The 14,980-nt window shown below is 39.4% G+C and overlaps 1 protein-coding gene across 1 annotated transcript in view; it reads left to right on the forward strand.

Annotated features, from left to right (window-relative positions):
• Positions 1 to 4,512: 4,512 nt before the first annotated feature.
• Positions 4,513 to 14,980, forward strand: part of DISP1 (dispatched RND transporter family member 1) — a gene marked incomplete at its 3' end in the record, with an annotated part of 212,758 nt that continues 202,290 nt past the window's right edge. The window contains exon 1 of the mRNA XM_082664721.1: positions 4,513 to 4,594. The remainder of the gene's footprint in view (positions 4,595 to 14,980) is intronic.

Below are 14,980 nucleotides of genomic sequence, written 5' to 3' on the forward strand. Positions count from 1 at the left end.
TAAATTCCACAAGGGAAAAGAGGTGAATAAGACACTATTTTATTTCTATTTATAAATATGTTTACCTCAAGAGGGTATGAATCAGTGTTGAAAATATTTTAATGGGATACACAAACCTATAAAATTGACCAAAATTAGACTTAAGAAGGAATGGGGAGTTATTGTTTAATGGGTACAGAGTTTCCTTTTGGGAAGAGGCAAAAGTTCTGGAGATGAATGGGGGTGATGATTATTCAACATTTTGAACGCACTTAATGACGCAGAAGTGTGCACTTAAAAGTGGCTAAAATGGGACATTTTATGTTTTATATATTTTACCACAATAAAAAATTTAGACCAAAATATCAAAAGTCATGATTTTAAATATTTCAATTGAATTGCAACATTCCTGGGGCAGCTCCCTCTTTAGGAAGAAAACACCACCCTCAATGTAATAAGAGTCATGTTTCACTTTAGCCTAAGCGATGTTTTTGGATCACAGAAGATTGAGATCTTCATAGAAAATACCTTGCTTTTGGTACCCTGCAGTAGAGATGGGAATTATTAACTGGAGAGCCCTGGATGACCTTAATTCTCACTGATTCATAATCTTTTACTAATATAATTTTACACCAGACTATTTATACCCCAGGGAACATGCTGTTGTGATTACCTCCAATTATAGACTAGTTTATTTTTCCACAAATGACTAAACTACTGCATTAGTGTAAAGGGAAGAGGATGTAGTTTTAGATGTAATGGCTGCTGACGTTGTTGTTTATGTTGGTGGTCAAAAGAATAAATAAAGATAAGAAAAACACTCATGTATGAAATAAAGCAAATGTAGAATGTGTAAGTAAACTTTTTAGACATCTAACCTTATTAGCTCTGTTAATTAACCCATCTATCTGTCTGAACCAGTCAGTGAGTACTGAAAAAATAAGTAGGAAATTTTTCCTTAAAAATGTTCTCTCCTGGTTCACAGGAACCTGTCTATTACCCACTGTTACTCACAAGTGTCTCCTGAATAGTTGTCATGGTTCTGCAGTCAGGCTGATATCATTATATAGATATGGGTAAACTCCAAAGGCCAGGAGGGAGGTGGGGAGGAAGCTGGGTAGTAGTACAATTTTAAGGATTTCACAATAGCCTCTTGGGGGTATCGGCCTCTATCCACACCAGATAATCAGGTAACTGTACTGGGAGAGAGAAGATTTTGAACTAGTCCTGTCTCTGGGACCATTGAACTATTAGACCTTAGAGAAACCACTATGTCTAGCTGGACTTTAGCTCCTGCCTCTGTAGGATGAAGAATTTGAAATACTAGTTTCTAAAATCTCCCACCATATTTGTATATTGATGGTATGATTTGCCTCATCCATCAACCCCATGGTAACTCTGACAGTTTTCCTGTAGGGACCAGGTAACAGTGGAGGTGTGAAAATCTTCCTCCTGCCATTGGCCTGGAGAGAGAAGCTGACTCCAAAGTTCTGGTGAGAAGAGAGTGATGCAGAAAAGAGAATGCGCAGGCAACCTTGCGTCTTGTGAATTGATGTCTTGGTGTTTCATTGCTAGGAATAGAAACCTACTAACACTAACCCAAGTCAAATGGGAAATTTACTTGAAGGACATAGAATTTTCATAGAATTTAAGGACAGAAAGTTTAGCTGGACCACATGAGGGATTGGAATAAAAAACTGGAAAGATGGGAACTAAGGTGACCCTCTCTGAGATAATTCTGTCTTCTCTTTCTGCTTCTTTATCTCTTCCTTATCCTTTCCCTCTCCTCTTCCCTCTAGTTCCCCTAGCTGTTTTTTCTCTACCTGCATGGGATACCTTGCTCATGCCTAACTCAATCCTAGGCTTACGTGGCATTTCTATTTCAACATGAAAGAGAGACCAATTGGAGCACTGTATGTCAACTCTAAAATCCATGCATGAGAGACCAACTTAGCCTGTTTGGGTTGTGTCTACATCCACTTCAGTTTGCTGTGGCAATGAGTACGGATCATTTGGCTCAGGGGCTCTGGGAGCAGATTATCTTAAGCAAGATTACTTCGGTTGCAAGTAGCAGAAATCTTTGGCTAGTCAGGCAAAAAAAAAAAAAAAGTTTTGGAAGTACACAGGGATATCTCCTGTAATCAAAGAAAACAGGGCAGGTCCTGGGTCCTTCGTAATGGGTGTTAATAGATCTTTTCTTTAGGGCACTGCCATTTATGTGACTCAGCTCTTATGGCCATCTCCTGTGTTTCCCTATGCAGTGTTTAAAATTCCCTGAGGGAAGAGTCTAAATGCCCTAGTTTAGGATGTGTTCGTATCTGGATTAATCTGTTTACAGGGGACATGATAGTGCGACCAGTTTTCCCAGGACTATTCCAGTTTAAGCACCAAAAGTTCAGCGTCCTGGGATGCCCCTAAATCCTGGGCAAACCCTAGAACATGATCACTTGTGCATGAATATATGGCCCTTTAAGGGATTGGCCTATGTATTGGGGCCATTCCTACAAAAAGAGGAATGGTGGTGAGCTACAGGGAAACATCTCATGGAGTGTCTATTATATTTTATTTCTTGGTGGCCCAGCACACACACACACACACACACACACACACACACACACACACACAGACACACCCTCACCCACACAAACCCCACATATATCACACCACACATACATACTCTCTTCTTCCCTTTCTTTCAAAGACACACCTCTCTACTATATGATTCAGTTATTTCACGTACCACCACAAATGGACTGCTAACCTTCCCAGAGGGAGAATGCTCAAAGCTGTGTCTTTCTACTCCATCCACAGGTGATACTGTGCCTTCTAAGTACAGACTTTCTACATGATGTCCAGTCTTCCTTTTATTTTACCATAATCCTATCTCCATATATTGCAATATAGTTTGTTGCTGGCAAAAGGAAAAGAATTGGAAAAAACTAATATGCCATTTCTTTTCTTTTCTTTTCTTTTCTTTGGCGGTATGCGGGCCTCTCACTGTTGTGGCCTCTCCCTTTGCGGGGTACAGGCTCCGGACGCGCAGGCTCAGCGGCCATGGCTCACGGGCCCAGCCGCTCCGCGGCATGTGGGATCTTCCCGGACCGGGTCACGAACCCGTGTCCCCTGCATCGGCAGGTGGACTCTCAACCACTGCGCCACCAGGGAAGCCCCCATTTCTTTTTAAAAAGGAAAAATGGGCTCAGTGTGCAAGAGGGTATTTATTAAACAGTAGTAGCAAGCAAGGAAATAGAGGCAACGGCTCTCATTACTGTAGCTGGTAAAGAACTTTCTTCCTCCTTGGCCCATTGATTCCATGGTTCCCTAAGGCTTCAGCTGGCAACTCAGTTGGTTGGGGTGATTTGCCCAATGGGCAACCCCAGGGGTCTGAGCCCTGGTGGTCCTGCCTTTATAGAGTTGTAATCATCCATTGTTTTTAACATCTGGGTATGACAGTTTGAGAAAGCACCCTCACTTGTAAAATGTTCTCTCCGGGATTTTTCAAGTTCTTATTTTTCTTTGATGACTAGGTCAATCATCCTAGTCAACCCCATAACTCAGTATTTTGTCTGTTCCCCTAGAGATACGCACTGATTCCCTGTTACATGGAGTCTAAAGTCCAAATCTCTTAGCATAATACACAACAGTCTTCCTGATCTGGGCTTGCCTCCTTTCCTTATGCTTCCTCCTGCCTCTCTGACCGCAGACCTTGCTAAATTAACTGTACCCTCCTCCAGCTCCCTGATTCAGCCAAGCTCTCTCTGGCATCCTTCTCCTCTGCATGCCCTTCCCCACCTTGTCTGACCTTTAACTCTTATTCATCATTCATTTCGGTCTCAACGGAGGAGCCATTATCTTTAGAGTCTTGGGTCTGCCCAGCTCCCTGCACCACGCGACTGCCTGCAGCACGGCTATAGCTCCTCTGATGCTCGATGGTTTCATTGCACTTGTTTGCCCATATATCTGTCCCTGTACTACCTTAAGCTTCCCGAGGAACAGGTAGTTGTTTGATTTATTCTCTGCCTGGTTCATTGCCCTTAGTGCCTCCCTCGCTCCATAAGATAGGGGCTTTCGTCTGTTTACAGCCTACTTGTTTAATGAGTGATATATAGCAGGTGATAAAAATTTGGATTAAGGAATGAAGCAATACTGCCTTGCGGTGTGATTAACCTCTGTTTATATTTTTGTCAACTTTCAACTAGATTGTGAGGGCAGGGGTCAGTGTCTGAGTCATCTTGCTCCTCCAGGTGCGTGAACACAGGAGACCCTTGATCAACCGACTGCAGGTCGGTTGGCTGATCCGCTGGAAATAGAAGCAGCAAGGAGAAAGATTTTTGGCGCCTCGGCCCTTCAGGGTAAGCCCTTCTGCTCCCGGCCGACTGCCGGCAAACCCCTCTCTCCTTCACGAATCCTCTCTGCGATCTAGTGAGACCCCGCTGCCTCGGCAGGCAGAGCTCGCGGGGCGGGACTTCCGGTCCCGCTCGCGAATGCCTTCCGGCGCGAGGCGGAAGCCCGGCTCCGGGTCCTGATCGGAGCCGGAGAGTCCCAGGCACTTGTCTCCTCAGTGGATGCCTCTCCGCCCCGCCGCCGCCCCGCGCCGCGGGACGGGGGAGACCGGGTAGGGACGGGAGAGTCGGGACACCTCGCGCGGGCAGAGGGAGAACCGGGACCCCAGGTTTGAGGGAGGGGACCAGGATTGGGGGTCGGGGGACGGGGGCAGCCCTGAGGGCAGCCGTGAGGGGCTGAGGAGGGAGGCACCGGGGACCCTGAGGCCGAAGAGGCCCTGAGAAGGGGAGGAGGGTGGCGGGTGACACTGTGCAGGAGGCATCTCGGAGGAGAGCAGTCCCACTTGGGGGAGTGTCCCGGCACTTGGCAGATTGTCTGTGAGGGTGGCACGAGTTGGCGAAGGTTGACTTCCAGGGGAGGTTGGAGAGGAGGGAGGCAGTCCTTCTCTGAGGGTCGTAGATGAGAAGGACGTCTTGACCTAACGGATCAGAAAGATGACCAGCCACCTACGGGATGCTGAACTCGTATTGCCTCCTTTGCAATTAATGCTGGCTTTTTGATGTGCCTTTTATTTATTCATTTATTTATTTTAACCTGTGTGGATTTCGGGGAAGAATTTACATTCCCAGGGAAAACTTGAACTCTTCCTCACCCAGGTCCAACTTATGCTGCATTTCTTTGTGAAACAGATAGTGCTTTAAAGTTGTCTTCATACCAGCAAACCAACCAAAGTTTTCCTTTTGGAATCTTCTCTACCTTGCGGAGTTTAGGTTATTTCCTTTGTCATGGAATGAACTTGTAAATGCGTTTGGAATTACAGTGATAATTACATGGAAAGCCAGTGCCGTCACGTTTGCAGTTACTATTCATTGTTTTTCTGCCTAACTTTCTAATAGAGTTTTACTAAAAGTTATCCTGTTGTATTTAGGTTTTGAGTTTAACCAGTAAAGGCAATTTTAGATTAGGGTGCAGCCAATTACTAGCAATTCCTGTGGATTTACTGTTACTTTTTATTTCTGCTACAAAGAAAACGTATATATTTGCCATTGGTAGATTGTTAAAAAATATTGATAACCCAAGTTCTGTTGTTATATACACATTAGCATATTTAGTTTTCCTCATTGGCCATCGTGTACTATGTGGGCTCACCTTTATCATTACCAGAGGTTATTATTAATTTTAGTTATTGTCTACATTTTATTCATGTTTTATTGACTTGCAATTAATATGTACTTCCTAATCTACATCATATAATATCTCACTTCTGCATAATTACAAAGACTGTTTTAGCTTTAGATAGATGGCAAATTTGTATTTTTGTCACAAATGGGGTGAGGTACCTAGGGAGCGCCCTAATATTGTCATTGGTGGACGGTGATATCTGATAGTTGAATCTTTTGCTTGTTTCAAGTGTTTCATATTTCAAGTGTTAACATTTTTTATTTTTAAAACTACTGTATTGGTACAGGTATCTTTTAGATCTGATTTGGTGGTCTGTCTTGCTCTAATTCAAGTAAACTAGAACAGTTTATGTTTATTGATGGCTTGGTGTCTTGCTAGCTTGTAAACTTTTTTCCCCTAGCTTTAATGAGACATAATTGACAAATCAAAATTGCATATATTTAAGGTGTACAACATGATGATTTGATATACACATATATTGTGAAATGATTACCACAATCAAGCTAATTAACAAACCATCACTTCACATAGTTACTAATTTCTCTCTTTTTCTTTTTGTGGTGAGAACACTTAAGATCTACTGTCTTAACAAATTTAAAATATACAACATAGTATTATTAACTATAGCTTATAAACTCTTGATGGCCTTGAGAATTTATGCTTGAGTAAGATAGATCATTTCCTTATGTTTAGGGGCACAGCTGATACTTAAAAGTGGAAAGCATCGCCTAAACATAAACAATGCTGGAACATGGAAGTGAGCAAATTGAATAGTTTTTCAAATTAGAAAGTGAAAAGATGACACTGACCTTTAAAGTTATTCAATTAACTGCTATGTAGATTTCTATATGTCTTAATCTTATTTCTTTAAAGTAGACAATACTGTTTTTCTGAAAGGTTGATTTGATTTTTCTATATAATCTTGATTTAAAAATGTGTTCTTCCCCCTTTTCTCTTGGTTTTGGGAGAAAGCCTGTAGGCCATTAGATGTTAGTTCATAGGAGAGGATGTGATCATGTTGAAACACAAGAGCCCTGCATTCTGTGGCAAGTTTCTAATTATATATCTGAGTAGTATGTTTGAAATTTGATTGCCTTGTCTTCTGGATAATCTTTGGAATTTTTGTTATTTGTTCTAATTGTTGAGTACATTTCTTAACCTTCTCTAGATGAATTCTGTTTATTCTGTAGGATTTAGATGTATTTAACAGTTTAACCAAGGGTGGCGTTTTTTTTATCAGGGTGCAGCAAATTACTAGTTATTCTTATGGATTTACTATTTCTTTTTATTTCTGCTGCAGTGAAATATGTATCTGTGTATTGGAAGAACGATTAAAACAGCTGTAGTCAAAAGTGTCTTCATATACACATACTAGCACATTTTGTTTTCTTTAATAACCCATTTGTAATATGTGAAGTAACTTGCTATATTGAGTTTCTGGTTCTGTACTCTCTGATTATCAATTTTATTGTTATCTAGTCCATTTTCAGTTATCTGCATACCCTAGTGAGAAAGGCATTCCCTGCCTTTTGATAGAATCGGGAGGATTTGTTACAGCTGAGGAATACAGCTGGACAGGGAGATACCAAGCAGAGTGCTGTCGATCTGCTGATTTACCATCCAGCTGCTGCATTGCCTTTGATGCAAGATGGCCCTCAACAAGATTGGCCGAGACATAGTCGATCTCTTCTTTTAGTATCTCTTTTTGTCCTTTTCCTTTCGCTGAGTTAGACCTTTTTTCTCATAGTGTCTAGGATGACCTGGCCCTCAAAGTGTGATGCAGGGCGATTAGAGCAGCCATAAAGGACTGCAGTTATGTTAGTAGAGCCTTGTCTATTCTGCTGAGTCTGATCCCATAAGTCTTGGCAAATTTTCCAGCCTCCAGGCATTAAGTGATGGCTGTGAACCATTTGTTTACATTATTGTCGTTTGAAATATAGTTTTAATACTAAATCATAATTGATCTGGATTATATAAATGGACTCTACTTAGTTTTGTTTTGAGTGAGGCATCACATTAAATTATATATGAGCTTTTCTATTAAAGTGATAATGATATACCTCACAATTACCAATACTGTAGAAAATACACTGATTACCTTTAGTCTTTGTTGTTGTTATTATTAGTTTTTGTTTTGTTTTTAATTTGAGATCCTGAGGAAAAGAAAAACTATTGGATAAAAGATTTTGGCAGAGGTTGGGAAGGCTGACCATTACTGGTGACATATTAAGGGGTGATGTTTGGAGCTGTCTGCAATGGTTTGAAGGAGTGTCTCAACACTAAGGTTGTTTCTAATTGCCAGTGCCTGGTGATGATAAAAGGCAGAAAGACTTTTAGTTGCTTTTATCATTGTTTTAAAATACCCTACAGACAATGTGCTCCCTCTTTGCCTGCAGCTGGCTGGGAAAGAAATCCCTCCCACCTCTCCCACCTCCTTGAGAAGGACCTGGCAGAGGCTGGGAAGTCAAAGTTTGTACGGTTATTAGGAGTCTTGGAGAGGTTTGAGGGAAAGGTTGAAATGTGAATAAAAAACAAATACTGAAGTTTATTTTCAAAATTGAGAGGATGAAGGCATGGAGATGGATGAGAACATTGTATATGTGAGAAAACCAACCACTGTATATGCGTGAAGGTGTCTTAATTACAGCAGAGGAGGGAGGGCAGGCCCTAGGAAGTGATACATAATCAAGTCCTAGACTTCCCCATAAGCACTAGTAAGATAAGAAGTATCATTCAACTCCTAATATTTTAAACCTAAATGATGACTATTTCACAGTAATTGAATAAAGTTGCAAAAATCAAGATAGTACAGGGAACCACCTGTATACCCTTTATTCAGATTCACCTATTTTTAACATTTTATCTCATTTGCTTTATCACTTAAGAATAAGAGCACTTCTTTTTTTTTTTTAACATCTTTATTGGAGTATAATTGCTTTACAATGGTGTGTTAGTTTCTGCTTTATAACAAAGTGAATCAGCTATACATATACATATATCCCCATATCTCCTCCCTCTTGCATCTCCCTCCCACCCTCCCTTTCCCACCCCTCTAGGTGGGAGATATGGGGATATATGTATATATCAGCACTAGCTGATCTCCCTGTGCTATGCGGCTGCTTCCCACTAGCTATCTGTTTTACGTTTGGTAATGTATATATGTCCACGCCACTCTCTCACTTCGTCCCAGCTTACCCTTCCCCCTCCCTGTGTCCTCAAGTCCATTCTCTACATATGTGTCTTTATTCCTGTCCTGCCCCTGGGTTCTTCAGAACCTTTTTTTTTTTTTAGATTCCATATATATGTGTTAGCATATGGTATTTGTTTTTCTCTTTCTGACTTCACTCTGTATGACAGATTCTAGGTCCATCCACCTCACTACAAATAACTCAATTTCGTTTCTTTTTATGGCTGGGTAATATTCCATTGTATATATGTGCCACATCTTCTTTATCCATTCATTTGTCGATGGACACTTAGGTAGGTTGCTTCCATGTCCTGGCTATTATAAATAGAGCTGCAGTGAACATTATGGTACATGACTAATAAGAGCATTTTTGATTAAAGTAGAAAGCTCATATAAAATATACCCCCAAGTTCAACTGCTAACTTTATTTCTTTTCCTAATAAACAGTTATTTATTGGTTCTAATTCTCTGAGTTCTAGTGCTGGAAAGGACCTCGGGAGACAATGTGATTTGACTCCCTTAAGGCTAGTAAATGTTGACCAATCCAGGACAGGTAGGTTTTGAATTCTAAATGTCCATAGCCTCTTCCAGGGTCTTATCATCTTGACAGGTAGGATTCCTTTGTCTTTTTGTTGCTTTGTGGCTTATACATTTTCATTTGATGAAAACAAGCATGTAAAATGTTATTCCCTAGACCTAACTGAAATCTCCCTTGCATTCATTTAAATCCACCTCTTCTCATTCTGAATCTTGTTTCTTCTTCCTGTAGAAAACAACTGAACAACATCCTTTTTAAGAACACACAACCTATTCTATAATAAATACCTTTTACCTTTCCTTGGGTAAGACTTTTTCTCATGAGGGTTTCTACCTAAAACATGCTTTCTATCTCTTTAGTCAAGTTACAAGGCTTTATCTTGATCTATTAGGATTCTAGGTTTTTCATATCCTTTTTCTTTTAAATTTAATTTATTATTATTTTTTTATACAGCAGGTTCTTATTAGTTATCTGTTTTATACAAATTAGTGTGTATATGTCAATCCCAATCTCCCAATTCATCCCCCCGCCACCACCACTTTCACCCCTTGGTGTCCATACGTTTGTTCTCTACAGCTGTGTCTCTATTTCTGCCTTGCAAACTGGTTCATCTGTACCATTTTTCTAGATTCCACATATATGTGTTAATATATGACATTTGTTTTTCTCTTCTGACTTACTTCCCTCTGTATGACAGTCTCTAGGTCCATACACATCTCTGCAAATGACTCAATTTAGTTCCTTTTTGTGGTAGAGTAATATTCCAATGTATATATGTACCACATCATCTTTATCCATTCATCTGTCTGTGGACATTTAGGTTGCTTCCACGACCTGGCTATTGTCAGTAGTGCCGCAATGAACGTTGGGGTGCATGTGTCTTTTTGAATTACGGTTTTCTCTGGGTATATGCCCAGTAGTGGGATTGTTGGGTCATATGGTAATTCTATTTTTAGTTTTTTAAGGAAACTGCGTATTGTTCTCCATAGTGGCTGTATCAATTTACATTCCCACCAGCAGTGCAAGAGGGTTCCCTTTTCTCCACATCCTCTCCAGCATTTGTTGTTTGTAGATTTTCTGATGATGCCCATTCTGACCGGTGTGAGGTGATGCCTCATTGTAGTTTTGATTTGCATTTCTGTAATAATTAGTGATGTCGAGCAGCTTTTCATGTGCTTCTTGGCCATCTGTACATCTTCTTTGGAGAAATGTCTATTTAGGTCTTCCGCCCATTTTTTGATTGGGTTTTTTTTTTTATATTGAGCTGCATGAGCTGTTTATATATTTTGGAGATTAATCTTTTGTCCATTGATTCGTTTGCAAATATTTTCTCCCATTCTGAGAGCTGTCTTTTCATCTTGTTTATAGTTTATAGAAAGTTGTTAAACTTTCTTTTAAGTTTCATGAGGTCACATTAGTTTATTTTTGTTTTTCTTTCCATTACTCTAGAAGGTGGGTCAAAAAAGATCTTGCTGTGATTTATGTCAAAGAGTGTTCTTCCTATGTTTTCCTCTAAGAGTTTTATAGTGTCCAGTGTTACATTTAGGTCTTTATTCCATTTTGAGTTTATTTTTGTGTATGGTGTTAGGGAGTGTTCTAATTTCATTCGTTTACATGTAGCTGTCCAGTTTTCCCAGCACCACTTATTGAAGAGGCTGTCTTTTCTCCATTATATATCCTTGCCTCCTTTGTCATAGATTAGTTGACCGTAGATGCGTAGGTTTATCTCTGGGCTTTCTATCCTGTTCTATTGATCTATATTTCTGTTTTTGTGCCAGTACCATGTTGTCTTGATTACTGTAGCTTTGTAGTATAGTCTGAAGTCACGGAGTCTGATTCCTCCAGCTCCATTTTTTTCCCTCAAGATTGCTTTGGCTATTCAGGGTCTTTTGTGTCTCCATACAAATTTTAAGATTTTTTTGTTCTAGATCTGTAAAAAATGCCATTGGTAATTTGGTAGGGATTGCATTGAATCTGTAGATTGCTTTGGGTAGTATAGTCATTTTCACAAGATTGAGTCTTCCAATCCAAGAACATGATATATCTCTCCGTCCGTTTGTTTCATCTTTGATTTCTTTTTTTTTTTTTTTTTTTTTTGCGGTACACAGGCCTCTCACTGTTGCACTGTTGCGGCCTCTCCCATTGCGGAGCACAGGTTCCAGACGTGCAGGCTCAGCGGCCATGACTCACGGGCCCAGCCGTTCCACAGCATGTGGGATATTCCCGGGCCGGGGCACGAACCCATGTCCCCTGCATTGGCAGGCAGCCTCTCAACCACTGCATCACCAGGGAAGCCCTCATCTTTGATTTCTTTCATCAGTGTCTTATAGTTGTCTGAGTACAGGTCTTTTACCTCCTTAGGTAGGTTTATTCCTAGGTATTTTATTCTTTTTGTTGCAATGGTGAATGGGATTGTTTCTTTAATTCCTCTTTCTGATCTTTTGTTGTTAGTGTATAGGAATGCCAGAGATTTCTGTGCATTAATTTTGTATCCTGCAACTTTACCAAATTCATTGATTAGCTCTAGTAGTTTTCTGGTGGCGTCTTTAGGATTATCTATGTATAGTATCATGTCATCTGCAAATAGTGACAGTTTTACTTCTTCTTTTCCAATTTATATTCCTTTTATTTCTTTTTCTTCTCTGATTGCCGTGGCTAGGACTTTCAAAACTGTGTAGAATAATAGTGGTGAGAGTGGACATCTTTGGCTTGTTCCTGATCTTAGAGGAAATGCTTTCTGTTTTTCACCATTGAGAATGATGCATACTCTAGGTTTGTTGTATATGGCCTTTATTATGTTGAAGTAGGTTCCCTCTCTGCCTGCTTTCTGGAGAGTTTTTATCATAAATGAGTACTGAATTTTGTCAAAAGCTTTTTCTGCATCTATTGAGATGATCATATGGTTTTTATTCTTCAATTTGTTAATATGGTGTATCACATTGATTGATTTGCATATGTTGAAGAATCCTTGGATCCCTGGGATTAATCCCACTTGATCATGGTGTATGGTCCTTTTAATGTGTTGGATTCTGTTTGCTAGTATTTTGTTTCATATCCTTTTTAAAGTTTGGTGAACAGAGCTTAGAAGACTCTGATCAATGTAGAATAATAACAATGATAATTTATGTATAAATTATTTAGTCAATGTGTTCCTTATACAGTCATCTGATCCTTAGGGCAAGACAGGTGGTATCCCTATTTCTGAGGTGGAAAAACCTGAACTACAGAAGGGTTCAGTGACTTGCCCTACATCCTGTAGAGCTAGGCTGGGTTGGAACTGGGATGCAACCTCAGTCTTCTAACCCTAAATCCAGTGCCCTTTTCCACTGCATCTCACTTTGAGTTCCTTATGTACCATGTATTTTTAAATGTACCTTAGAATCACTTTGGCCCTCTCAATTCTTCTCCCCTTTTACCAGCGTAACTTGCTATTAGGGAAATAAAGTGTTTGTTGACTTAACTTGTACTTTTTCTTCCGCCCTTAAAATGATATCATTGCAGAATTGGAGTGAACCTGTAGCAGTCTCTTAATCCAATCTTCTACCTGATTTGGGTACCCTCTTAACACTTCTTCTTGCCTGAATACATAGAGAAACAAGGTGTTCACTTCCTTTTTATACAACCTTGGTTTGTTGTTGGGTGGCTCAAGTTATAAGGTTATTCTTTTATTTATAACAGATCCAAATTACCTGTTGCGGGTTTTTTTATCCATTGGTTTTAGTTATATCAGCCAGAGAAACATGGAAGATCTATTTTTTCTTTTCTATTTAAAATTTTGTCACATATTTAAAAAACTGTCTCTTATTATCTCTTCCTCAGGTTAAATAATGCCAATACCTCGATCTCTCACTATCCTGATTGTCTTATGGATGCTCTAGGTTGTCGGTATTGTGAAAATATGGCTTCTGTAATTGTCTGCACTATTTTAGATGTCTGATCAAGGCAGCAAATAGTGGGACTATTACTTCCTGTAAGGTGGACACCATACTCTTTCTATTACTGTATATTCAATATTATTGAAGTCCAAAATTGCATTAATATTTAAGCAGACATATCTTGCTCTTATAGTAAGCATTTGGTAAGCCAAAGCTCCCCAGATTTTTGCAGGAACTCTCTGTTAGTCTGGTCCCTGTACTTGTATGGCTGATTTTTAAATTGAAATATATGACCTTACACCTACTCTGTATTAAAGTTTTCCTGCCTGTTTTTCAGCAGTCCAGCATTTTAGCCTGTAGAGATGTATTTTGTTCTTAATATTCTTGTTTGCTTCTTAGCCATCCTTTTCAGCTGTGTCTTCTTCATTTATAATACTTATCCCTTAAAGCTTGTGTTGAGTTGGGACTGGCTTTGGGCTGATTATAGCTAAATAGCTAATGCGCCTTGTAGGGTTTAGAAGCAGATCATTTGTGGATAATTTTATACAAAGTTTTCTGCAGAGAAGTGTGACAAGTGCCAGTTCTCTGGACCTGGTTGCCTTATTCCCTGGGAGACCCAAGAGTTACTTATAGGCCATTTCAAAGCCTTTATTTTATTTATTTATTTATTTTTGCTCCCTACCACTCACTTTTACATGCATGTCTCTGAAGAATAGAAAAAGTAAATCATTAGAATTATGTTCCAATATACCTGTCTCTCTTAGCTCTTAAAACTAAATGTCACCACTTAACCTAGAATAGTTGAAAACTTGATTTAAAGAAAGTTTCTGGGACCTGACCTTGCTTATGTTTATGGTTTTGCTTTGGAGGTTAGTCTTTGAACTATATATGGACTCTTATCGACACTCTAAAGACTTAAAAACTGCCATGAACTATAAAAAGGTTTTAAAAAAAGACTTACAGAGGGAAACAATAATTAGTATTCTTGGAAGCGAGGTTTGCCAATGGCTTTAGTCAATTAATATATGTGTGTATGTATATAACATATATATATAAAATAGATAGACTTATGTGGAGATTATTTCCACTTTTAGTCAATGTCAAACCTTTAAGTTTTAAACTAGTAGTCTCTTATATAGACAGTGCAGATATTGAACATTTCTGCCCTCTTGGAAAATGGACTCTCAGTAGGAGCTTTGTGTCTGTTGCTCAAGGGCAGTTGCTTCAGTGATGACTGGGTTCTTTCATTGACTCTGTTAATCACTGCCAGTTCTCTTCACAATTGGGTAGAAGTAATCACAGCGACAGCTCCAGTGTACTGGAGGACTTAGAGGTCCTAAGCACTTGGCTTTCACAGTCATTTCTTGTATATTTTATAGAGAAGGGAAAAGGAGATATGGAAGCTGCACCTATATTGAGAGATCTAGTGTTTTTCTGTAAAAATGGCTTCAGATAGCCAGTTAAAGTTGTGTTTGAACCCTTGAAGCACATTAGATTTGTTTCCAAATTTTGGGCAAGATTTGTGTCTGTGTTAACGCAATTTGGTCAAAAAGGCTTCATTAGTTTAGATTAGTGGTTCTTAACCTGTCAGAGCCAACACTCTATTTTTATAACAAATGTTTTATAGTCCCTCCTTTACTATCCTGAAATGAATTCATAGATATACTGTAACTACTTGCAAACCTGACTGCAAAGAAATGAATATAATGTTCTAAC

This window comes from Grampus griseus, assembly GCF_964374135.1.
Source record: "Grampus griseus genome assembly, chromosome: 1".
Taxonomy (NCBI): Eukaryota; Metazoa; Chordata; class Mammalia; order Artiodactyla; family Delphinidae; genus Grampus; species Grampus griseus.